General features: G+C 31.1%; 1 protein-coding gene across 5 annotated transcripts in view; it reads left to right on the top strand.

Moving 5' to 3' along the window:
* Positions 1–26,739, top strand: part of ced-6 (PTB domain-containing adapter protein ced-6) — an 80,093-nt gene that overhangs the window by 37,663 nt on the left and 15,691 nt on the right. The window contains exons 1-2 of one of the 5 annotated variants that reach the window (XM_075309047.1): positions 3,927–4,064; positions 4,244–4,659. The exons of 2 other annotated variants lie outside the window; for them this stretch is intronic. The gene's annotated coding sequence lies outside the window, so the exon portion shown is untranslated. Of the gene's footprint in view, positions 1–3,926; positions 4,065–4,243; positions 4,660–26,739 lie in introns of those variants that run through there. 2 more of the 5 variants (XM_075309048.1, XM_075309049.1) reach the window with 2 other exon arrangements.

Here is a 26,739-nt window from a genome sequence, read left to right as displayed (position 1 = left end):
TTAGTGCTGCATAATTAATCGGTGACAGGTTAAGAAAAAAAAAAACTAGCACATTTGATATGAACTGTTGAAAAAACCAATCCAAAACATTCATATTATTGAGATGTGTCCAGTTATGAGATATTAATTTTAATAGGATAATATATCAAACGAGATTAATTAGGTTAAAGTGGCAGCCCGATTAAGATTCAGGCTCACTTAGACTATTCAGTCCATTGTGATAAATGTCTTAAAATGTCTTAATATAGCAAACGTGTCATTTTCCACTTTTGAGAAGTGCAGAGAATCCAAGTTTGAGAGATTTCACTGTGGTCCAGATCTGATTTCCGAATATTCACGGTTTCTGACAAAATGGTAACTAAAAGAACAATATCGATTGGTGATTAGATTTCTTTTAAAGAAAGTGAATTTTTAAGCTCTCTATGGGATCTCCCGGATGGTTATCGTTAGTATTTAACGAGTTTCCATGTGATGGATCGTCGGATTTTTATGAGTCAAGTCCAGATTCCGCTAAAACGACTAAAAAACGGAGCAACAAAATCTCGTATTGACAGATCGCGTCATATTTACTTCGTTTCAACTTTCCAATGTTGTTCAGTGTTAAGTTGGCGGAATATAAGCGCAATCCGAGTGAGTTTCTGCGTTATTAAGTGACAGTCGTCGAAACGTGGATTCTTTAGTTCACATAGACCAAAGAGCAGTCGAAATAATGCGTTGCGTTCGGGAGCTTAATCCGCAACAATGAAACCCCTTGAAAGCAGTGTTTAAGCACAACCTGAATGCTGATATATCTGATTTTATCGTGGCCTTCGTAAAAGCGAGAATTCTCTGGTACACATACCCAAAGCAGTTGAAGCAGTGCGCTGAGCTTGGTGAATTTGATCAGAAAATAGCTAATTTATACCATCGGCCGCAAAGATGATGACCGCGTTTTCACAGGGATTAACTATAGCGAATGATTGTGCCAATATCTTTTTCTAGCACGCTTGGCGATGAAAGAGTGCAGTTCGACCCAAGGGATTAAATCTATCGGCTGGTCATGGTCAATGTAATGTGGACAACGAACTTTGGTCATAGGGATGCCAGACGTGCTCTTTTAAAGAGCACATTGTGCTCTTTTTTACAAAATGTGGTCTTAAAACGAGACAGGCCAAAAGAGCACGCAAAAGTGCTCTTTTTTTGCATCACAACAAATATTAATCAAACGCGATTCAATAAATGGTAAAAGTAAACTGAAAATACGTAAATGTCGCACTAATAGATTTTCCTAGCCGTTATTTTCTAATTAAATAGTGTTTTACTGTATATATCTGAGTCGTATAAGATGTTGATTCTTCACTTTGTATTCTGTTCTAAATGTAAACAAACTTCTTCAATAACGTTTTTCACAAAAACACCAAAAAATGACATACAAAGTATTGTAAGCAAATTAGCTTGAGTTTCAACTCAATGAACTTTTTGCTATGTTTAAATGAATTATATTTCAATAAATTGGAATTAAATGTTTTTCTTTTATTTGAAAAAGTGTGCTCTATTCTTTTCGTATGTGCTCTTTTTATAAGCTGAATGTGCTCTTTTTGCCTCTTCAAAATCTGGCATCCCTATGTGGTCATCTCTTTTGCCCGGTGTTACTGCCAAACAATTCACTGGCTGAGTACAAATATCAATGGAATCTGAAAATCATCATCGCCACGGAGGCCTCGAGAAAACGTAGTTTTTAGAGTATTACTATGCGGGTTTAAAGGAGAATTTTTCAATATGTTTGTTTTTGTTTTTTAAGGCTATGTACTTATTAGAAAACCATCGTAGCACCAAATATATCTATAGTACAACTTTTTTCGATGGTATACATTTCAAAAGTAACAAAAATTATACGAATTGGTAACGATCACGGGGATGTCCCATTTCAAATGATTATGTCGATCTTTTTCTTGGGAAAGAAAAGTGCAGTTTGATCAGAATAACCCAAGGAGTTAAACCTCCCGACTCACCATGGTCAAATTGGGCTAAGACCTACCTCTGGTGAATGGAATCTCTTGATTTTCCCGGTGCGACTACTTGTTTTTTTTTTTAATTAACTCGCTGAGCACAAATGTCAGTGGAAATCATCGCCAACGTGGAAGCGTATTTTGCAGACCTCGTGAAAAATTAGTGTTCAAACGATTTTATCATCACACAGCCACACAGGAAAAAAGTCTGTTGTAAAACTGATGCTAAAATGAACTAATCTTTATTGCAAAAAATTTTATTTTGTTTATTTTTAAGATTTTGTAAGAAATTTTCCCAAGCCCAACGATTTTTTCTTACAAGTATGTCTCAAAAATGTTATGAACTAAACGGCAGTAAAATTTCAATATATGGGAGCTATATCTAAATCTGAACCGATTTCAACCAAATTTGGCACGCATAGCTACAATGCTAATTCCCTGTGCAAAATTTCAATTAAATCGGAGTAAAAGATTGGCCACTGTGGTCATATGAGTGTAAATTGGGCGAACGATATATATGGGAGTTATATCTAAATCTGAACCGATTTCAATAAAATTTGCCACACTTGACTACACTACTAATTGTACTCCTAGTGCAAAATTTCAACCAAATTGGGGTAAAACTCTGGCTTCTGGGACCGTATTAGTCCATATCGAGCGAAACATATATATGGGAGCTATATCTAAATCTGAACCGATTTCAATAAAATATGGCACACTTGACTATAGTACTAATTGTTTTTCTTGTGCAAAATTTTAAGCAAATTGGGGAAAACTCTGGCTTCTGGGGCCATATAAGTCCACATCGGGCGAAATATATATATGGGAGCTATATCTAAATCTGAACCGATTTCTTCCAAAATCAATAGGGTTCTATTCTGAGCCAAAACACATACTTGTGCCAAATTTGAAGTCTATTGGACTAAAACTGCGACCTAGACTTTGATTACAAAAATGTGTCCACGGACAGACGGACATGGCTATATCGACTCAGGAGCCCACCCTGAGCATTTTTGCCAAAGACACCATGTGTCTATCTCGTCTCCTTCTGGGTGTTGCAAACATATGCACTAACTTATAATACCCTGTTCCACAGTGTGGCGCAGGGTATAAAAATTATACATTTTTTGCACTAAAAAAAGTTTGCTTCCAAACGAAATATCAAACAAACGCATTTGGATTTTTTTCTTCAAGAAACAACTAAACCGGAATTTATGACAAGCATAGTGCCGATTGCCTCCAATATTTTTATTATTCTTAAAGATTTTTTGTTTTTTTTTTTTTCAAAATGAAAATGTTGTTTATTTAAAATTTCGCGTCAGATAATTTTTTATTGCAACACACAAAGAGAAAACTTTTTTTAAATAAAAAAATCAAAATAAAAAAAATATTTAAATAAAAAAACTGACACTTTTTTAGAAAAAAAGGGTGTCCCCATGTTGGGACAGATTAACAATGAAATTAGGTTAGGTACAGTGGCAGCCCGATATTTCAGGCTCACTTAGACTATTCGGTACCTTGTGATACCACAGTGGTGAGCTTTTCTCTTATCACTGAGTGCTGCCCGATTCCATGTTACGCTCAATGACAAGGGACCTCCTTTTTATAGTCGAGTCCCAACGGCGTTCCACATTGTACCCAAATTTTAAGGGTACAATAAGTCCGAATTTATGATAAGCAAAAGAAATATTACCACTAATCAGTTTTAATTGCTCTTAAATATTTTTTTTTAATAATATTTTATTAAAATGAAAACTATTGTTTGTTTTCAGAAAATATATTTATTTTTTCCCTTCCCTACGACGGATAAAAAACATTAAATCATGGTAAAAAACGTTAAGTTGGCAACCCCAAAATCAAAATTATGAGAGATTCACTGAGTGTTAATGTGTGTGTATGTGTGTGATTTGGTATGAGTAATTTCTTGTGAATATCAAAGCTCGGCTTTTATTTAGTCTCCAGTTAGCAGCTGTTCAACAGAGTCGGTATTTTCTGGTTTCTTTTATTCGTGTGTGCATCATTTGTATTGGAACTTTACAACAACGCTCGCCTATTGTTGTTGCTTCGTGTTGAATTGTAAATTAACAGTTGTTTTTTTTTAAATAAATTTTTAACGAAAATGATATAAATAAATTAGTGATATCTATCGATTCTGAATGATTTATATTACTCCAGAATCAAGAATAATTTGAACCTGGTTTTTTGATTATTGTTTTTTTTTTATTATAATTTCATTCGTGTGTTTTTTGTTTTAGTTCATCCATTGTTCATTGTGTTTCGGTGTGGTGTATATGAGGCGTAGAAATAATTAAACTAAAAACAACAACACAAACGAAAAGAAACAAAGTAAAAAAAAAGTTGTATCCAGCAATTAGACAACAAGATATCCATAACGATTTTTTCTCTCTATTGTGAATGAAATTCAGCAAAAAAAATCAAGATATTGATTTATAACAAAAAACACATCTAACTTCAAAGCAAATAATTAATAGTGTCTGTTTTTTGTATCTCATATAATTTTGGCCAATATAACCAAAAAGGAAATATCCAAAGCCATAGCACCTGGCCAATGAGACATTGATCGAGAAACACGCTTATCGTTGAAGTCAGTTTTCGTTACACACTACCAAAGAAATTTTGCTAAAACGCAAACAAATTCCTCTTCTGTGAAGTAAGTCAAATAGTCATTAAAAAAAATCCAACATACATAAAAAAGCCACAAAACCGCTTTTTTTCAACTTACATAAAAAAGGATCGTATTAGTTTTTGTTTGCATTGTTGTTGTTTTTGTTATTTCACCTTTGAAACAATAACACACCTCAAAAGTTTGCATCATCATCATCATTGCCGCAGCAGCTGATGGTACAGAAAAAAAATCTGTCAAAGTTCTCGAATTTCGTTTCTCATCTCTAGTCGTGCATTAAACATTTTTCTAAGATATGAGTTTATTATTTTTTTTATTTTATTTAACATTTCGATAAAAAAAAAAACAACAAGTGAGACGTGAAAGTACCTGCATTGGTATGTAAGCATAGCAGAATGACATGCAACTAAAACCAATGAAGTGAAGATGTCCGTCCGTTTTCCAATAAATTTATTTTATTTTCAGCTGTGTTTACACTCAAGAAAATTAGGTTTAGAATATGATGCAATACCATAAACATGGTTAAATGAATAGGGTAATGTTATGTGATCAGGTGATTGGGGAGCTAGCCAAGTGTCCGCATTACATACAGAGAATAAATACCATTAGTGGGGTTCCCTGTTCTTTTATACTGATAATCGAATTAGATAGCCTTAAAAACACAATAAACAAGTCTGCTATTCCGAATTAAGGTGGGTATTAAGTTCGAGTTTAGCCGATAAAATCATCATTTTTTCACGATTACTTTTCTTTAATAATCCATTTTGAGGAATAAAAACTTTGTGAGAATTTGCTTTGGGCTATTCCCCATCAAGTTATAATAAAATTTGCAACAAATGTGTACAATTTTATGCATTTTCTTACTTATTTAGTTTTCACTTTAGCGGCTAAACTCGAACTTAATACTCACCTTTAACATTAAAAAAATAGACCAAGAAAGATATAGACGTCTCACTTTCATTCACAATGATTCTGTTTATTTGCACATTATTTTCACAAGTACATTCACAATGACCAAAATGATTATCCTTAAATAACAGCTGTTGTGGTTTCCACGAAAAAATAACAATAACATCTGACATAAAATAAATGTAACATAAAATAAATGTAAAAATTAAAAATCACAAAAATGGAAGAACCAAAAATTAAAATAGAGAGTATAGCATTTGAGACAAAGATGTAAAATAAAAATATCTTTGGTTTTAGTCCAGTTCGAGGTCATAAATGCAAAAAAAAAAACTCCAGATGTTTTTATTTGAGTTTTTTTTTTTTATTGAAGCCAATATTTCGATTTGACATCGTCAATCTTCTGCGGGGTCAGGTAATTGAATAAAACGAGAGTGACTTGCACTTTACTGTTTTATGACACCTTGTTCAAATGTTTAATTTGTCTCCAATTTGATTTATTTCATTTCTTCTTTTGAAAAAACAGCATAATTTCTTTAAAAAAATATGTATAAAATTTTGCACATCCAGACCTTTTTAAATTCTAATTCACCCAAAATTTCGGCTTTTCGATTTCCCAACAGAAATTGAGTGAATCGTATAAGCAGTTGATAATTGATATGAGGCCTGTAAAGAAGCAAAATAATTGTGAATGGACTTGAGACGTCTATACATTTCTTGTTCTATGATATTACCTATTTACTTTATTATTTTCCCAGAGCTATTCATATTACATAAGACGAAGAAACGGCATAGACGTCTTTTGATAATTCACAAAGATTTTGTTTATTTGCAGTGCGCAGTCATTGCACTCAATTGCGCAGTCAAGTGACTCAATTTCTTTTTGGAAAACGGGAATTATGGTACAAATCAGTCAATTTGCATTTTTTGGTGTTTCATCAAAAGAACAAGGGAAAGAAAAATATTAAAGCTAAATTAGTCACTCATTTGCAGACGAAAAAGTGTCATCTACGGTGTGCAAACAAACCACAGCGTTGTGAATTCACATAAGACTTCTATTCCCAATAAACCCCCAGGTTTTTATACCCTCCACCATAGGATGGGGGTATATTAACTTTGTCATTCCGTTTGTAACACACCGAAATATTGCTCTAAGACCCCATAAAGTATATATATGTTCTGGGTCGTGGTGAAATTCTGAGTCGATCTGAGCTTGTCCGTCCGTCTGTTGAAATCACGCTAACTTCCGAACGAAACAAGCTATCGACTTGGCACAAGTAGTTGTTATTGATGTAGGTCGGATGGTATTGCAAATGGACCATATCGGTCCACTGTTACATATAGCCCCCATATAAACGGACCCCCAAATTTGGCTTGCCGACCCTCTAAGAGAAGCAAATTTCATCCGATCCGGCTGAAATTGGCACATGGTGTTAGTATATGGTCTCTAATAACCATGCAAAAATTGGTCCACATCGGTCCATAATTATATATAGCCCCCATATAAACCATTCCCCCAATTTGGCTTTCCGAGCCTCTACGAGAAGCAAATTTCATTCAATCCGGCTGAAATTTGGTACATGGTCTTAGTATATGGTCTCTAATAACCATGCAAAAATTGGTCCTCATCGGTCCATAATTATATATAGCCCCCATATAAACCGATCCCCCGATTTGGCTTGCGGAGGCTCTAAGAGAAGAAAATTTCATCCGATCCGGCTGAAATTTGGTACATGGTGTTAGTATATGGTCTCTAATGACCATGCAAAAATTGGTCCACATCGGTGCATAATTATATATAGCCAGATCACCAGATTTGACCTCCGGAGCCTCTTAGAAGACCAAAATTCATCTGATTCAGTTGAAATTTGGTACGTGGTGTTAATATATGGCCTCAAACACCCATGCAAAAATTGGTCGAAATCGGTCCATAATTATATATAGCCCCCATATAAACCGATCCCCAGATTTGACCTCCGGAGCCCCTTGGAAGAGCAAAATTCATCCGATTCGGTTGAAATTTGGTACGTGATGTTAGTATATGGTATCCAACAACCATGCAGGAATTGGTCCATATCGGTCCATAATTATATATAGCCCCCATATAAATCGATCCCCAGATTTTCGGTCTATAGTTATATATAGGCGATCTTGGGGATTGCACACAAAAATTGGTCCTTATCGGTTCATAATCATGGTTGCCACTCGAGTCAAAAATAATCTACCAAAATTTTATTTTTATAGAAAACATTGTCAAAATGTTATTTCTATAGAAAATTTTGTCAAAATTTTATTTCTATAGAAAATTTTGTCAAAATTTTATTTCTATAGAAAATTTTGTCAAAATTTTATTTCTATAGAAAATTTTGTCAGAATTTTATTTCTATAGAAAATGTTGTCAAAATTTTATTTCTATAGGAACTTTAAACTTAATTATATACGTATTTAATCGGCCTTTTTTAGTTTAATATATACCACATATGGACTATGTGGTATATATTACGGTGTTAGGAAGTTTTAAGATACCTTGCCATCGGCAAGTGTTACCGCAACCCAAGTAATTCGATTGTGCATGACAATCTTCAGTAGAAGTTTCTACGCAATCCATGGTGGAGGGTACATAAGCTTTGGCCTGGCCGAACTTACGGCCGTATATACTTGTTTATGTATAAATTGGTCGCCCAGATTGAGAGGCCTTTACAAATTCGTAAAACTCGAAATTTCGGCTTGTCAATAACTTCTGAATGCCTTATTTTTCCAAACAATTTCTTTGAAATAAATTCTTTTTCCATAAGAACGACGTGTAAAGCTTTCGTGTTAAGTATAATTATGTTTTGAAAAATAGAAATTGAGAACATTTTTGAATTTTGAGAATTCGAAAACCCGAACGGGGGAGATAAACAAAAAATTTGCCGTTTTTTGTGAAAAACTAAATTTACTGAATTACCTGCTGACATTTAAATTTACAGAAACGCATAACATTCCAATTTATTATAATTTGTGTGTGTTGTTTGTACCTGAACCGAAACTTATATACTCTCTTTTAGCAAATAATTAAAAATTTAAAAATTGTCATATAAGTTTGTGAATTTCAATAAGACCGACATTTCAAAATAAAAAATTAAAAGAACATAATATCAGAAGATTAATGAAATGGCATCCCCATCCATAAAAACATATATGCATATTAGAGGAAAAAACTCCAAGACTGGCAACACTGGAGTTATCATTAAAAAGAGAACCAGTCAACCGTTATACAGTCCCAACATCACCCTTAACATTTACGCTCTCTTAATAAATGACAATACAGCCTCTTTGATTGACAAGATTATCATATCTCTCACCAAATGTTAAATAAGCGAGTATATAGTACGTACATTGGTAGTATATTTAAAAAGAGAACCATTCATCCGTTATCCAGTACCAACATAAACCTTAACATTTGCTCTCTCTTAATAAATGACAATACAGCCTCTTTGATTGATATGATTATCATATCTCTCACCAAATGTTAAATAAGCGAGTACATACTATCACTCATACATTGGTAGTATTTCCGGTGTCCTACAACCCTCAGGGCGTATGGGTAATGCATACATCTGACATTACTTATTCGTCTGCCTGATCAAAAACAATTGAGACGTCAGATGTTATTACAGTCCATACTACATACTAACATGTCACTCTAGGCCTACAATTTTTACAACATTTTCTATATAATTTAAATTGTTTTTTTTTAAACATTTTTTATAGATATACAATTTTTGGATTTTACTTTATAAAAATATTTTTTTTTCGAAATATTTTATATAAACAGTTTTTTTATAGAAATATTTTTTTCTTGAAATTTCTTTGTGGAAATAGAATTATGACAAAATTTTCTATAGAAATAAAATTGACAGAAAAGTTTTGAAATATTCTACAAACGATTGAATTGGAAATTTTATTTCCAAATAAAATCTGTATAAACCAGTTTTTTTAGGTAAATGTATTTTAATATTCGAAATTTGATGAATTTCCCATGATTTTGATGAATACAAAACCTTACCTACATATGGCACATTATCTATCAACCATAGATGGCTTTCCTCTCTTAATCCCCCAATTATTAATTTACGTGCAGTGTTATACAAATATGGGTTATTAAGTTTCATAATTTTGCATATTAATTTTAGGTTTAGACTGTCAAATATACAAACAGAGTATGGATGTCTAGCTTTATTTTGTTTTTATTCGGAAGCAGCTGTGTTAATGAATCGAAATATCTTTTGCTGACACAGATGTTATTTATTCCATAACCCAATGAGTTTTTATTTTCTTTTTCAAATTAATTTTCTAAGAATTTATGTGGTGCTCGATATTGACTTTAAGAAATATAATCTATAAAAAATGCTTTGTTTTTTATTTTGAATTTTGCTTAGCAAACTTGTGTTTCAACCCTCGCATACTGTGATGAAAGTTCAAACTACAAACCATTTGGTGTCGGTGGCGCAAGCTGATAAAAAGTCGACGATATTCTCCGTATCTTTGGAAAACTTCCGTCGTTATGGGTGAATGAACAAACAAACAGAGGAAGGAAGTTAACAGTGGTGGAAGAGTGACTTTGAAGTGTTCACACTTGACTTAAGTACATTTCAATGAGATCTACGTTTTGTTTAATGGAATATATGTAGATTGTGTGGTGAACTCTAATGTTGAGGAAGATCGTTTTATGAGGAATTGTTTGTGGCAACTTACCAAGAATTGCTATAGTGAAATGGTAACTGAAAGACTACCAAGACTAACAATGTCTTTCAAACATTGCGTTCCAAGCAGGATAAAATCTTAGTTTGGATATAAATTACAATTTGGATTTATTTTCCTCCATAAAGCGGTACTATCGAGACCAAAAAAAATTCCATCCATTAATAAAAAAGGTATTACCTCCACATAGGTATTACCTCACATATACGGTGACTACATTGCAAAACTAAATGAACCTCATGGAAGGCTCATTATCTGTTTAAGTTCTTATTGTCTTTCTGCTCATCACTTTCTATTTTGCTAGCACTAAACTCATAATTCAATTCTAAATTAATCTAGACAACGATAAAAAATGAAAAAAAAAAATTATGGCAAAATTTTCTATAGAATACAAATTTTGACACAATTTTCTTAAGAAATAAAATTTTAACAAAATTGTCTATAGAATAAAAATTTTTACACAATTTTCTATAGAAATACAATTTTGACCAAATGTTCTATAGAAATAAAATTTTGACAAAATTTTCTATAGAAATAAAATTTTGACAAAATTTTCTATAGAAATAAAATGTTGACAAAATTGTCTATAGAAACAAAATGTTGACAAAGTTTTCTATACAAATAAAATTTTTGACAAAATTTTCTATAGAAATAAAATTTTGACAAAATTGTCTATAGAAATAAAATTTTGACAAAATTTTCTATAGAATAAAAATTTTGACACAATTTTCTATAGAAATAAAATTTTGACAAAATTGTTTATAGAAATAAAATTTTAAAACTTTCTATAGGAATAAAATTAAAAAAAAAACTCATCAAATTTTGACAACATTTTCTATAGAAATAAAATTGTGTCAAATTTTTCTACAGAAATAAAATGTTGACAAACTTTTCTATAGAAATAAAATTTTTACAAAATTTTCTATAGAAATAAATTTGGATAAAATTTCCTATAGAAATAAAATTTTGACAAAACTTTCTACAGGAACAAAATTTTAACAAAATTTTCATCAAATTTTGACAAAATTTTGGCAAAATTTTCTATGGAAATAAAATTTTGACAAAATTTTCTATAGAAATAAAATGTTGACAAAATTTTCTATAGAAATCAAATTTTGACAAAAATTTCTAAGAAATAGAATTTTGTATAGAAATAAAATGTTGACAAATTTTTCTATAGAAATAAAATTTTGAAAAATTTTTCTATAGAAATAAAATTTTGACAAAATTTTCTATAAAAATAAAATTTTGGCAAAATTGTCTATAGAAATAAAATTTTGATAAAATTTTCTATAGAAATACAATTTTGACAAAATTTTCTATAGAAATAAAATTTTGACAAAATATTCTATAGAAATAAAATTTTGACAAAATGATGACAAAGTTTTCTATACAAATAAAATTTTGACAAAAAGTTCTATAGAAATATTGTTTTGACAAATTTTTATATAGAAATAAAATTTTGACAAAATTTTCTATAGAAGTAAAATTTTGACAAAATTTTCTATAGAAATAAAATTTTGACAAAATTTTCTATAGAAATAAAATTTTCACAACATTTTCTATAAAAATAAAATTTTGACCAACTTTTCTATAGAAATAAAATGATGACAAAATTTTCTATATAAATAAAATGTTAACAAAATTTTCTTCAAATTTTGACAAAATTTTTTATAGAAATAAAATGTTGACAAAATTTTTTATGGAAATAAAATTTTGATAAAATTTTCTATAAAAATAAAATTTTGACAAAATTTTCTATAGAAATAAAATGCTGACAAAGTGTTCTATACAAATAAAATTTTGACAAAAAATTCTATAGAAATATTGTTGTTTTCTATAGAAATAAAATTTTGACAAAATTTACTATAGAAATAAAATTTTCTATAGAAATAAAATTTTGACAAAATTTTCTATGGAAATAAAATTTTGACAAAATTTTCTATGGAAATAAAATTTTGATACAATTTTCTATAAAAATAAAATTTTGACAAAATTTTCTATAGAAATAAAATGTTGACAAAGTTTTCTATACAAATAAAATTTTGACAAAAATTTCTATAGAAATATTGTTTTGAGAAATTTTTATATAGAAATAAAATTTTGACAACATTTTCTATAGAAATAAAATTTTGACAAAATTTTCTATAGAAATAAAATTTTGACAACATTTTCTATAGAAATAAAATTTTGACCAACTTTTCCATAGAAATAAAATTTTGACAAAATTTTCTATAGAAATAAAAGTTTGCAAAAGTTTTCTATAAAAATAAAATTTTAAGAAAACTTTCTATAGAAATAAAATTTTGACAAAATTTTCTATAGAAATAAAATTTTGACAACATTTTCTATAGAAATACCATTTTGACAAAATTTTCTATAGAAAAAAAATTTTCTATAAAAATATTGCAAAATAAGATTTTTTGTTTTGGTAGTTTTTTGGTAAAATCTTCAAATTTTTGGTAAATTATTTTTGGCTCGAGTGCAACCGTGCTTTTAACCCTGTTTTTTCTCGAGTGTATACACGATGATTATTTGATTAAATTATTGTTTTATAATTTACATATTTAAAATATGCGTGCAATTCCTTGTTGACAAGATTATATTTCTATTAAAAAGAAACAACAACAATAATAATGCTACTGATCAGCTCGACATTTTCAATTTGCATCGTTGGATTGACGTATCCATCAGATTGATTACGCTCATGTTGATTTTATCGATCAATTTTGTAGGAGGCTTGGTATAAATGTGCAATTGTCTATCTAATATTCTGATCTTAAGCCTACAAACTTAATATAGGAAGACCATGTTCACGGAATAAATTAAAAATGTTAACAAAAAATTGTTCACATGTTTAGTAGAAAGCATGATTGAGTTGTGCCTCCTCCTACGATGAAATGCTTCGAGAATACTAATTTTCAAAGCTTATGGTTAAATTAAATTGTAGGAAGATGTGTAGACAATCATTAAATAGACATTCTACGAGATGACACTGATAATTAAGGGTATTATTTTTTTTTTTTTTTGTTTTTTTGTCTTTTTTTTTTTGTTTTTTCAATTCTTAAAGTAAATAAGACCTAAAATTATAGAGATTAGCAAGCAAAGAATAGATGTAGCCCAAGAGAACTGGATATAGTAATCAGAATCAAAATGTAATATTGTTGACCTTTTGATTTTTTCCAAGTCCGAATAAAATCCCGAACTCACCAACCCAAAAATTTTGCCTCCATCGACGAAATAAGGTGGGTACTATGTTCAGTTTTCGAGCCGAAAACAAGCTTGTTTTCATGGTTACTTTTTAGAATCTACGAATTCAGAAATATGAAATGTTCCACCATCAATGACCTCGATCTTTTCCATCCATAATGAGACAGTACTATTTGATAAAAATATAATCGTCTTCATATATATTTGTACACTTCTAATTTAGTGTTTCGGTGGAAAAATCAAACATAGTACCCACTTTTAGGGAAAAGTCGCTGATAAATATATCTCTTTAAAAAGAGAACAGTTCATTTGTTATACAAACTTTTACGCGCATTTATAAAAGAAGAGCACATCCTCTTCGGATGACATGATTGTCATGTCTCTCACTATAAGCAATTACATACTATCACTAAGGTAGTATTTCCTGTATCCAACATTAAAGGGTGATACGGTCAAAATTTGGTCAATATAAACTTGACGTATTTCTTTCAATTTTGCATTTAAAATACCTGAACACCCCTCATTTTGAAGGTGTGTGTAAAATGTTGCTCCTATTTTGATTTTGGAATTCACTCTTCAGTTGTCAAAATGCCGTCCAAGCAAGAAGAGCAGCGTATCAAAATTTTGCTCGCGCATCGCGAAAATCCGAGCTATTCGCACGCAAAGCTGGCAAAATCGCTAAAAGTTGCCAAAGCAACCGTTACAAATGTAATTAAAGTGTTTGGGGAACGTTTGTCGACAGCCAGGAAGTCTGGATCGGGGGGAAATCGAAAACCGGAAGCCGCTGAGACGACAAAGAGAGTTGCCGGTAGTTTCAAGTGAAACCCTAACCTCTCTCTCTGAGATGCCGCTGGGTGTATTGTCTACAACCGTGCATCGAGCCAAAAAAAAACGAGCCGGACTATCGACTTACAATAAGGTAGTGATTCCAAATCGCGATGATAAACAAAATACGACGGCCAAAGCGCGATCCCGGAGGCTGTACACGACGGTGCTGACGAAGTTTGACTGCGTGGTAATGGACGACGAAACCTACGTCAAAGCCGACTACAAGCAGCTTCCGGGACAGGAGTTTTATACGGCAAAAGGAAGGGGAAAGGTAGCAGATATTTTCAAGCACATAAAACTGTCAAAGTTCGCAAAGAAATATCTGGTTTGGCAAGCCATCTGTACCTGTGGCTTGAAAAGCAGCATTTTCATAGCTTCCGGGACTGTCAACCAAGAAATTTACGTGAAAGAGTGTTTGAATAAACGTCTGCTGCCTTTCCTGAAGAAACACGGTTGTTCCGTACTGTCTTGGCCGGATTTGGCATCTTGCCATTACGGTAAAAAGGCTATGGAGTGGTACGCCGCCAACAACGTGCAGGTGGTTCCCAAGGACAAGAACCCTCCCAACATGCCAGAGCTCCGCCCAATTGAGAAATACTGGGCTATTGTCAAGCGGAACCTAAAGAAGACCAAAAAAACTGCTAAGGACGAGCAGCAGTTCAAGGCAAACTGGCTTTCTGCGGCGAAGAAGGTGGACAAGGTGGCTGTACAAAATCTGATGGCAGGTGTCAAACGTGAGGCCCGGCAATTCGGATTTGGAAAAGCGAAAGCCTAACTGAATATTTTTCCTGAATTTTGTACTAATTGAACTTGAAAAAGAAATTTAATTTGATTTTTTAAATAAACGATTTCACCGATTTACACGCGTTTTCCCTTGACCAAATTTTGACCGTATCACCCTTTACTCATTCGTCTCCCTGATAAAAACAATTGAGGCGCTAGATGCTACTACTAACACTAGTACACACGATAATTAGAATAATTAATTAGAATAATTTGAAATACAATTGTTTGAATTGTTTTTCTTTATTTTTTTTTTTGAAATAAAATGTTGACAACATTTTCTATAGAAATAAAATTTTGATAAAATTTTTATAGAAATAAAATGTTGATAACATTTTCTATAGAAATAAAATTTTGATAAAATTTCTATAGAAATAAAATATTGACAAAATTTTCTATAGAAATGAAATGTTGACAAAATTTTCTATAGAAATAAAATTTTGACAAAATTTTCTATAGAAATAAAATTTTGATAAAATTTTCTATAGAAATAAAATTTTGACAAAATTTTCTATAGAAATAAAATGTTGACAAAATTTTCTATAGAAATAAAATTTTGACAAAATTTTCTATAGAAATAAAATTTTGACAATATTTTCCATAGAAATACAATTTTGACAAAATTTTCTGTAGAAATACAATTTAGACAAATTTTCTATAGAAATAAAATTTTGACAAAATTTTCTATAGAAATAAAATTTTGACAAATTTTTCTATAGAAATAAGATGTTGACAAAATTTTCTATAAAATAAAATTTTGACATAATTTTCTATAAAAATAAAATTTTGACAAAATTTTCTATAGAAATAAAATTTTGATAAATTTTCTATAGAAATAAAATTTCGACAAACTTTTCTATAAAAATAAAATTTTGACAAAATTTTCTATAGAAATAAAATTATGACAAAATTTTCTATAGAAATAAGATGTTGACAAAATGTTCTATAAAAATAAAATTATGACAAAATTTTCTATAGAAATAAAATTATGACAAAATGTTTTATATAAATAAAATTTCGACAAAATTTTCTATAGAAATAACATTTCCACAAAATTTTCTATAGAAATAAAATTTTGACAAAATTTTCTATAGAAATAAAATTTTGACAAAATTTTCTATAGAAATAAAATTTTGACAAAATTTTCTATAGAAATAAAATTTTGACAAAATTTTCTGTAGAAATAAGATGTTGACAAAATTTTCTATAAAAATAAAATTTTGACAAAATTTTCTATAGAAATAAAATTTCGACAAAATTTTCTAAAAAATTAAATTTTGACAAAATTTTCTATAGAAATAAAATTTTGACAAAATTTTCTATAGAAATAAAATTTTGACAAAATTTTCTATAGAAATAAAATTTTGACAAAATTTTCTATAGAAATAAAATTTTGACAAAATTTTCTATAGAAATAAAATTTTGACAAAATTTTCTATAGAAATAAAATTTTGACAAAATTTTCTATAGAAATAACATTTTGACAAAATTTTCTATAGAAATAACATTTTGACAAAATTTTCGATAGAAATAAAATTTTGACAAAATTTGCTATAGAAATAAAATTTTGACAAAATTTTCTATAGAAATAAAATTTTGACAAACATTTCTATAGAAATAAAATGTTGACACGATTTTCTATAAAAATAAAATTTTTACAAATTTTTTTTCAAAATATTTTTTCTTTTTTAAATTCTGTAGATTTTTGGTAAAGGTTTATTGAAATTTTGGCACGAGTGGCAACCGTGGTACCAACCCCAGAATTACTTTTGGTATACGTTGCTGGAATATACCACAATATTATGGAAAAAATATTATGGTGTAACTAAAAATAAAAATAACACCAAACATTTTTTTTTCTAAATCAAAATTGGTGCAATTTGATCTGAAAAAGTACACGTTGTGGTTCTTTTTGGTACAATTCAAAATATTGATTTTTCATCCATGAAGGCTATTTAAAGATGGGCCCTTGTCATTGAGCTAAACGTAGAACCGGTCAGTACTCATTGATAAGAGAAATCATCACCACTGTGGTAAGACAATGGACTGAATAGTCTAAATGAGCCTGCAATATCGGGCTGTCACTATACCTATTGTTAATGTTTGGATTGAGCTTTGAAATATGTGGAAACCATTATTCCGGCAGCAAGGGTTAGATTAAAACACTAAAAACCACTAAAAAGTCGTGAAATGATTTTCCGCAAATAGAATAAATGCAGATTTTGCGGGAAATATGAATTTTTTTTTATTTTTCCTGAACAACTGCCTTAATCATGCCTACCTCATTTAAATATAATTTAACAAAAACAAAATTAATAATTTTTTGTCATAGTTAAATTAAATCATATGCAGACGTCAGACGGGCCAATGATAAACTAACTGACCAACCGACAATAACTTCCGCACTTGTGTGCAATAGTGGCCATTGAACAGACAAAGTATAGCCTGCCGGTGGAGCTAGATTTTGTATTTACACAAAATTGTTGGTGTTGGCTTAGTTAGTTAGACAACTACAACCAAACGATTGAGGCATGCGTTTTGCGGTTATGCTATAGCGGTTGTGATTGTCATTGTTGTTGTTTTTGCTCATTACCATTTACAGGGTGTTTCGTCATATGTGCTCATTCATTCATTACCCAAGTAAATTTTTCACACACATAATCCGAGTCTCTGATTGCATACACATGCAGCTCTATATTTGCACTCATTATAAAGAGGTAAGAGCAATTGATCGAAGGACATAAGAGTAAGCAAGATAGATGACGAGGAGTGGGGTAAGAGAAGAAAGAGGGCGCTTATAATATGTATGTGAGAGAATTTATTTATTTAAATTACCTATGGTTTCTTGTTTTCTACATAGTTTTTTTTTTTTTTGTTAAAACATTTTAGACTTTTTTTGTTATTGTTTCTGGTGTTCACTTTATTGTTATCATTTATCGTAATATTTTTTTTTTTTTGGTATTTCACCGCCATTTGTTTTGGTTTTAGACAGTACGAGTAGTTGGGGGTACTTCTTTTTCTTGACTCATTTGTTTGTTTGTGCGTGTTTCCTTCGACTTTGCCTTGATCGTCCGATGTCTTAGTTTGTTTTATTTTCATTTACTTTCGCTTTATTTTGCAATAAAAATATTAACTTAATGTGTGTAATTTTTTTTTATTCGATTTTTTTTTCTTGTCTCTTGTCAAAATTGTTTGTGGTTGGCTTTACCTCTAGTTTATGTTACGTCAGTTTTCTTTTACTCATGTGTTTTTGTTATTATTGTTGTTGTTGTTGCTCTTCTATCGTTAAGTAGTTGGGGGTTATGCTTATATATGTTATATCTGTTAAAGCTTATTTGTTTTTGGGGATTTTTTCTGCATTAACACAAATATTTATTTATTTGGATTTTGATTAAAGTGGTCCCAAATAGATTTTGTTGTAGACGCTTCCACATGTTTTATTTTTATTACGTCAATTAAAACCCATATAATGTGGTGACTGATTCCAAAATTTGCCATTGGTTTTAATTTGGCTAATTATATTAATGGAACTTTTTTTTGGAATATTATTCAATATGTGGGCAATATCCCTTCAATTGGCAACACTGTAACATAAATGTGGATTGTGTGTAGTGGCACTATAACCTAGATTGCAAATTCAAATACAGGTTTTATAGTATAAAACTTGTTCTTGAATGTATTGAATAAAATTTATACATCCAAAGAAAAAATACTTTCCTCCGGAATGCAATATTGGACAATGGGAATTTTCCCCATATTCTGATATTCAGAATCGGGAAACACAAGGAATTAATTTTACTTATAACGAAAAATTTGGATACTCTCGGTTTCGAAACCAATTCAATATCCTTTAACTGGTTAGGTGAATTTTTTTTTGCGTAGTTTGGGACGTGGGGTAAATAAATAATTTTTCTATAAAAAAATAGTTATTAGTTGATTAGAACACATTGTATTTAATGAAAATAAAACAATATTTCGAAATATTATATGTACTTTCAAAAAAATACTACGTTCGCACTAGACATGAAATCTCGCTATTTAGAACCAAAAACTCTTTATAAATCTCAAGTGTTCGGACTGGCAAAATAACGAGATTTCGTAGATTTGCTTGTGAAATTTCTGAGTGTTTCAAAGCTTCTCTACAAACAAACAAAAATTTCTGATTCAATCACGAAATTAATTGATCCAATTAATTTTTTAATTGAAATGTCTTCAATCACAGAAATGATAGTGTCAATTAAAAAAATTAATTGCCAGTCAATTAATAAATTAATTGATATTATTAATTTGTGTGATTGGTTTTTGTTTCAATTAAAAAATTTGCTGAATCAATTAATCTTTTATTTGAATATTTTTTAAAACTCAATTAAAATTTTAATTGGAAAAATTTTGGTGAATTTTTTTCTCTTTCATTGAGAGGCTAAGAAGTTTCCGAACCGCCCTCATAGTTTGAAAGTTTTTCACTTCTGATGCGATTCGTCCCAAAAAAGAAACAGATTCTCAATACTTTGTCCGAGACTGGTTCATGAGTACCTGTCTATGGGGTGCTCCTACTAAATTGTCCCAGGACGTGTCCTTTGGAATGAGTCCAAGACGTGTCCTAAAGTGTAAATTTACCCCGTCAATGACAAACCCATGTTAAAGTGACCGGTCCCTTCCATACGTTTTGACCACAACTGGGACTGGTCCATACACACCAGGGACTAGTCCTGTGGATGATCCATTTCCCGTAGGGTATAGACAATTTGGTAAACTTTTTTATGCAATAGGGAACCACCATGGTGCAATGGTTAGCATGCCCTCTGGCATACACAGGGTCGTGGTTTCGAACCCAGTTTCGACCAAACATCAAAAAGTTTTTCAGCGGTGGATTTATCCCATCTCAGTAATGCTGGTAAAATTTCTGAGGGTTTCAAAGCTTCTCTAACGGGTTTCACTGCAATGTGGAACGCCGTTCGGACTCGGCTATAAAAAGGAGGTCCCATGTCATTGAGCTAAACATAAAATCTGGCAATACTCAGTGATAAGAGAAAAGTTTACCACGTGTAGTATCACAATGGACTGAATAGTCTAAGGCACCGGCTATACCTAACTTATCCTACACTTTAAAAAAAACTGAACCCTCAATTTCACTAAAGCCAAAGAAATAAAATTTTGACCAACTTTTCTACAGAAATAAAATTTTTACAAAATTTTCTATAGAAATAAAATTTTGACAAAAATTTCTATAGAAATAAAATTTTAGCAAAATTTTCTATAGAAATAAACTTTTGACAAAAATTGTACAATTCCGAGACGGCTTAGACTGGAATGGACTGTATAGTTTAATAATCTCCCAGAATCGTAAGTCAGTATGAAAAAACAGAAAGTAAATAAAAAGAGGCAGTTTCAGTATAAACGTTATAAAATTTAGGTTTATTGTGGATGGCGGCTGCTTACCAGTTTGACTGACAAAACACAAGTGAAGTATTGAAAATTCATTAGGCAGACATAATTAATTAGTACAAGGTAATTTAGAAAAGGACAAATATTTGAAAATAATTTGAGTGAAAACTTTCCCTGTGTGAAAGAGAAAGCTGCTAGGGTTACCACTATATCAATAAATAAGCAGATATGAACTTAACTATCTAGGTGTAATTCATTTTAGCAATTCATAGATTCAATTAATCAATTCAATAATTGTTATACGATAAAAATTACTGTTGAACAGAGTTCAACAAAAATTATTATAGAAATAAAATTTTATGCAGAAATAAAGGTTAGGTTAGGTTGCAGCCCCATGTATCAGGCTCACTTAGACTATTCAGTCCATTGTGATACCACATTGGTAAATTTCTCTCTTATCACTAAGTGCTGCCCGATTCGATGTTAAGCTCAATGACAAGGGACCTCCTTTTTATAGCCGAGTCCGAACGGCGTTCCACATTGCAGAGAAACCACTTAGAGAAGCTTTGAAACCCTCAGAAATGTCACCAGCATTACTGAGGTGGGATAATCCACCGCTGAAAAACTTTTTGGTGTTCGGTCGAAGCAGGAATCGAACCCACGACCTTGTGTATGCAAGACGGGCATGCTAACCATTGCACCACGGTGGGTGGCACCCATGCAGAAATAAAATTTTGGCAAAATTTTCTATAGAAATAAAATTTTGAAAAAATATAATTTTGACAAAATTTTTTACAGAAATACAATTTTGACAAACATTTTCTGCAGAAATAAAATTTTTGCAAAATTTTCTACAGAAATAAAATTTTGACAAAATTTTCTTTAACCCTTCTGTGCGTGATGTGGTCCCGCTGGACTTTTTTGATTTTTATTCCTACATAACTTTATCTTTTGCATGATTTGCAGCGTGATGGTTTATGACTTCTTGTATAAAAGTGTTTTAAGTTGAAAACTGTAAATTTTTATGTGATTGAATCATTAAATCGGTTTTTATAGGTATTTTAAAAAGTTTAGTGCGTTTCTGCGTGATGAGGTCCATTGGGACCTACCACTAATTGCATCAGTGGTTTTAGCGCCGTTTAAAAAGTTGCATAAAGATAATGCGATTTTTGTATTTGGAACAGTTAATAACAATAGCATCCTTTCAGAAAATACAGTTATTTAGAAGAACTTGTCATTTTTGAAGTTTCCATTGGTTTCATTGCTTCATAGTACATAATTGTATGTGTTCCGAGGATATATCCACTATAGCGAAACTACAAGTGCAAAAAAAAGTTATTTGAACTTCATAGAAATCATGGTCGATCAAAGTTTTTATATTTCTATACATATTCCAGACCCATAGGATCCTGGAATTTGGCAAAATGTTCCTCAATTTTGACCAAGTTTGAAGCAACCACTGCACATAATACTTTCCTTTAAAAATCCAGTTTGTTCAGAACATTCAACTTCTAAAACAATATATTGTTGCTTGGTACGTATAAGGATACTTATAGGTATCACGCCTTTGACAAACATCAGGGCCTCTAGAATACAAATCAAAAATTTATACATTATATGTATTCTATTAAAAATTAAAAAAAAAAACTATATATTTACTAACAAATATCTATATATGCAATTTGTGAGTCATAGAAGACTCCACCCATAGTAAATAATCGAAAAATATCGTAGGGATAACCTCTCTACCATTCGTTTTTTATTATAGGTCCCACGGGACCTTATCACGCTGGTATCGCATCCGGTGTTATCACATACACAAGGGTTAAAAATAAAATTTTGACAAATTTTTATGTAGAAATACAATTTTGACAAAATTTTCTGCAGAAATAAAATTTTGGCAACATTTTCTACAGAAATAAAATTTTGACAAAATTTTCCTTAAAAATAAAATTTTGACAACTTTTTATATAGAAATAAAATTTTAACATTTTCTATAAATTTCTTTCGAAAAAAAAATATTTTTGTATATGCAAACCACAAAAATTTGATCAACAACTGCAAAATACTTTTTTTAATTTGGTAGATTTTTGGTAATTTTTTTTTCAAATTTTGGCTGATTATTTTTGGCACGAGTGACAACCTTGATACTAAGTAAAGTAAAATGAGTTATAGCTCCTACATTTATCAAATCTCTAGCAAAAACATACAATTTCTCCATCTCACAATTGTCAAATGTATTCTCTCATTTGCTGGCTCTAAACGTGTAAACGAACTGCTTCTATTCAACATTTTTGAACTGAGCTAATATCGTCATTTTTAGGGCAAAAATCGGAAAATCGGCATTAGCTAATTTTTGAGTAAAAAATCGTCAAAATGCCGAAAAATTGGCAGCCCTGACTGTATCACAATGGTGTTGATAGTTTACAACAATTGTCAGCCTCTGTATCCAACCTAATCTAACCTAATGTCTGTCCGTCCGTCTATATGATTACCATCCTGTACTACAATATTAAAATAACATATGGGGAAAAGATATTTGTGCCTTACACTAAGTAGAATACTAAACCTTCCATAAGCATTCTTGCGGAAGTAGAACATCATTAGAAATCTTGAAATATGAAAACGAAAATCTAATTTATCTTTGTTTAAAAATTAAGTGGATGATACCTCTCTCTCACTCGCTTTACCTGTCACACATGATTCTAAATAGTTATTTAAATAAATTATAAAAAATAATTTTATGTATAACCAACCGATTAAATGCTCACAACTACAGTAGTAAATGCTCGTAACTTGTCTGCATCTTTAATTAATTGTTAAGGTTTATTATTTGTGTTTTTTTTTGTATATATATATTTTTTTAATTTCATCATCATTATTCTAATCTCTAATAAGGGGCTATTTGATCAGTTCTCCCTCATTGTTTTGATAATCAATTTAAAAATAAATAAATAAATGAAAACAAAACAAAGCTAAAGGGTGATTTGTTAAGAGCATGATAACTTTTTTTTTAAAAAAACGCATAAAATTTCATCGGTTCTTTATTTGAAACGTTAGATTGGTCCATGACATTTACTTTTTGAAGATAATTTCATTTAAATGTTGACCGCGGCTGCGTCTTAGGTGGTCCATTCGGAAAGTCCAATTTTGGGCAACTTTTTCGAGCATTTCGGCCGGAATAGCCCGATTTTTTTCGGAAATGTTGTCTTCCAAAGCTGGAATAGTTGCTGGCTTATTTCTGTAGACTTTAGACTTGACGTAGCCCCACAAAAAATAGTCTAAAGGCGTCAAATCGCATGATCTTGGTGGCCAACTTACCGGTCCATTTCTTGAGATGAATTGTTCTCCGAAGTTTTCCCTCAAAATGGCCATAGAATCGCGAGCTGTGTGGCATATAGCGCCATCTTGTTGAAACCACATGTCAACCAAGTTCAGTTCTTCCATTTTTGGCAACAAAAAGTTTGTTAGCATCGAACGATAGCGATCGCCATTCACCGTAACGTTGCGTCCAACAGCATCTTTGAAAAAATACGGTCCAATGATTCCACCAGCGTACAAACCACACCAAACAGTGCATTTTTCGGGATGCATGGGCAGTTCTTGAACGGCTTCTGGTTGCTCTTCACTCCAAATGCGGCAATTTTGCTTATTTACGTAGCCATTCAACCAGAAATGAGCCTCATCGCTGAACAAAATTTGTCGATAAACACATTTCGAACCGAACACTGATTTTGGTAATAAAATTCAATGATTTGCAAGCGTTGCTCGTTAGTAAGTCTATTCATGATGAAATGTCAAAGCATACTGAGCATCTTTCTCTTTGACACCATGTCTGAAATCCCACGTGATCTGTCAAATACTAATGCATGAAAATCCTAACCTCAAAAGAATCACCCTTTAGTTAACATTGTCGCATTAGTGAACATAACATTCTGAAAAATATAATACACTGAGAAAAATCTTTTAGTATATTTTTAATTGTAAAATTGCTTACAAATTCTTTTTATTTATTTTAGTCAAAAATAAAACCCATTTAAAAGAGTTTCTTATATTAGCTACGACTGATAGTAGCTTTTTTGAAGATCTTTATTCTCTGCTAGATCTTCTAACAAATTCCTTTCAATGCAGAATTTTTCTATGTGTGTAGTAGACAAACAGATGATGATGCTGAGTGGGATTTCGTGTAGTAAACGGCTTTATTTGTGCTGTGAAAATAGAAATAAGTTTTATAATTAAAAGAAAAAAACTAAAAAGATTAAATTTAATTCGTATGCACATGCACTCCCAGTAAAATAGCTTCTGAAAAAAAAAAAGATACAGCAAATAATAAAAATGTTTAATGAAGCCATTCACACTGCATATATTCATATGAAAAAAATAAACTATACAGTAGAGGGCATTCCATCACGAAATGCAAAATATTGCAAATTCCAAATTACCCAGAGGATAAAAATTCCACTGGGAGATCATTGAAGGTGGATAGAAAAATAGAAACTTAATTTTACAAAAAAAATATTCCATTAAACAAAAGAATTTATAATGAATTATATCGTAGGCTATTTATGTAACCATCTTTACAATCTTAATTGTACAATTATTTCAATTTTTAGTTTAAACAAAAAAATATTACTGTGGACAATTTAAGAATGTAGAAATTTGTTAAAAAAAATTGTGTAACATTTTCTCAAATTCAATTAATTTGTTGAATATTTTTTTTTTACCTAACAAATTAATCAATCCGTGTCAGAGTTTGAAAACAGGAGAATTCAATCTACTCCGCGAACATAAATGGCACCCTTATCTTTCTAATTTGTATTTTTTCTATGGTTTAAGAAAATTTCATATTCTAAAGGAAAAAGAAATTTAAAATGTCTTCAGTGCTGTGCGGAATTCGAGGTAGGCACAATACAATTTACTGTCGTTATGAATATGGGGCCCAAGGAAATTAGCCTCAAAACATAAATGAAGTAGGACTCACAATTTTTTTATATAAAAAATTTTATAATTTTTTTTTGCAAACATATTTTTTGCTATAGAAAATTTTGTAATAGTTTTTGTGCAATAGAAAATTTTGTATGTTTTTTTATACCCTGCGCCACACTGTGGAACAGGGTATAATAAGTTAGTGCATATGTTTGTAACACCCAGAAGGAGACGAGATAGACACATGGTGTCTTTGGCAATAATGCTCAGGGTGGGTCCCTGCGTCGATATAACCATGTCCTTCTGTCCGTCCGTCCGTCTGTCTGTGAACACATTTTTGTGATCAAAGTCTAGGTCGCAATTTAAGTCCAATCGCCTTCAAATTTGGCACATGTTCCTAATTTGGGTCAGAATAGAAATCGGTTCAGATTTAGATATAGCTTCCATATATATCTTTCGCCCGATATGGACTTATATGGCCCCAGAAGCCAGATTTTTGGCCGAATTTGGTTGAAATTTTGCACTAGGAGTACAATTAGTGGTATAGTCAAGTGTGCAAAATTTAATTGAAATCGGTTCAGATTTAGATATAGCTCCCATATATATATTTCGCCCGATATGCACTTATATGGACCCAGAAGCCAGAGTTTTATCCCCATTAGCTTGAAATTTTGCACAAGGAGTACAATTGGCAGTATAGTCATGTGTGCCAAATTTAATTGAAATCGATTCAGATTTAGATATAGCTCCCATATATATGTTTTTCTGATTTCGACAAAAATGGTCAAAATACCAACATTTTCCTTGTAAAATCGCCACTGCTTAGTCGAAAAGTTGCAAAAATGACTCTAATTTTCCTAAACTTCTAATACATATATATCGAGCGATAAATCATAAATAAACTTTGCGAAGTGTCCTTAAAATTGCTTCAGATTTAAATGTTTCCCATATTTATACCCTGCGCCACACTGTGGAACAGGGTATTATAAGTTAGTGCACATGTTTGTAACACCCAGAAGGAGACGAGATAGACACATGGTGCCTTTGGCAATAATGCTCAGGGTGGGTCCCTGAGTCGATATAACCATGTCCGTCTGTCCGTCCGTCTGTCTGTGAACACATTTTTGTGATCAAAGTCTAGGTCGCAATTTAAGTCCAATCGCCTTCAAATTTGGCACATGTTCCTAATTTGGGTCAGAATAGAACCCTATTGATTTTGGAAGAAATCGGTTCAGATTTAGATATAGCTCCCATATATATCTTTCGCCCGATATGCACTAATATGGACCTAGCAGCCAGAGTTTTATACCGATTTGCTTGAAATTT

The sequence above is a fragment of the Haematobia irritans genome, chromosome 5 (genome assembly GCF_050003625.1).
Source record: "Haematobia irritans isolate KBUSLIRL chromosome 5, ASM5000362v1, whole genome shotgun sequence".
NCBI lineage: Eukaryota > Metazoa > Arthropoda > Insecta > Diptera > Muscidae > Haematobia > Haematobia irritans.
Note: the sequence above shows the minus strand (reverse complement) of the source record. Positions and strands in the feature narration are given on the sequence as shown.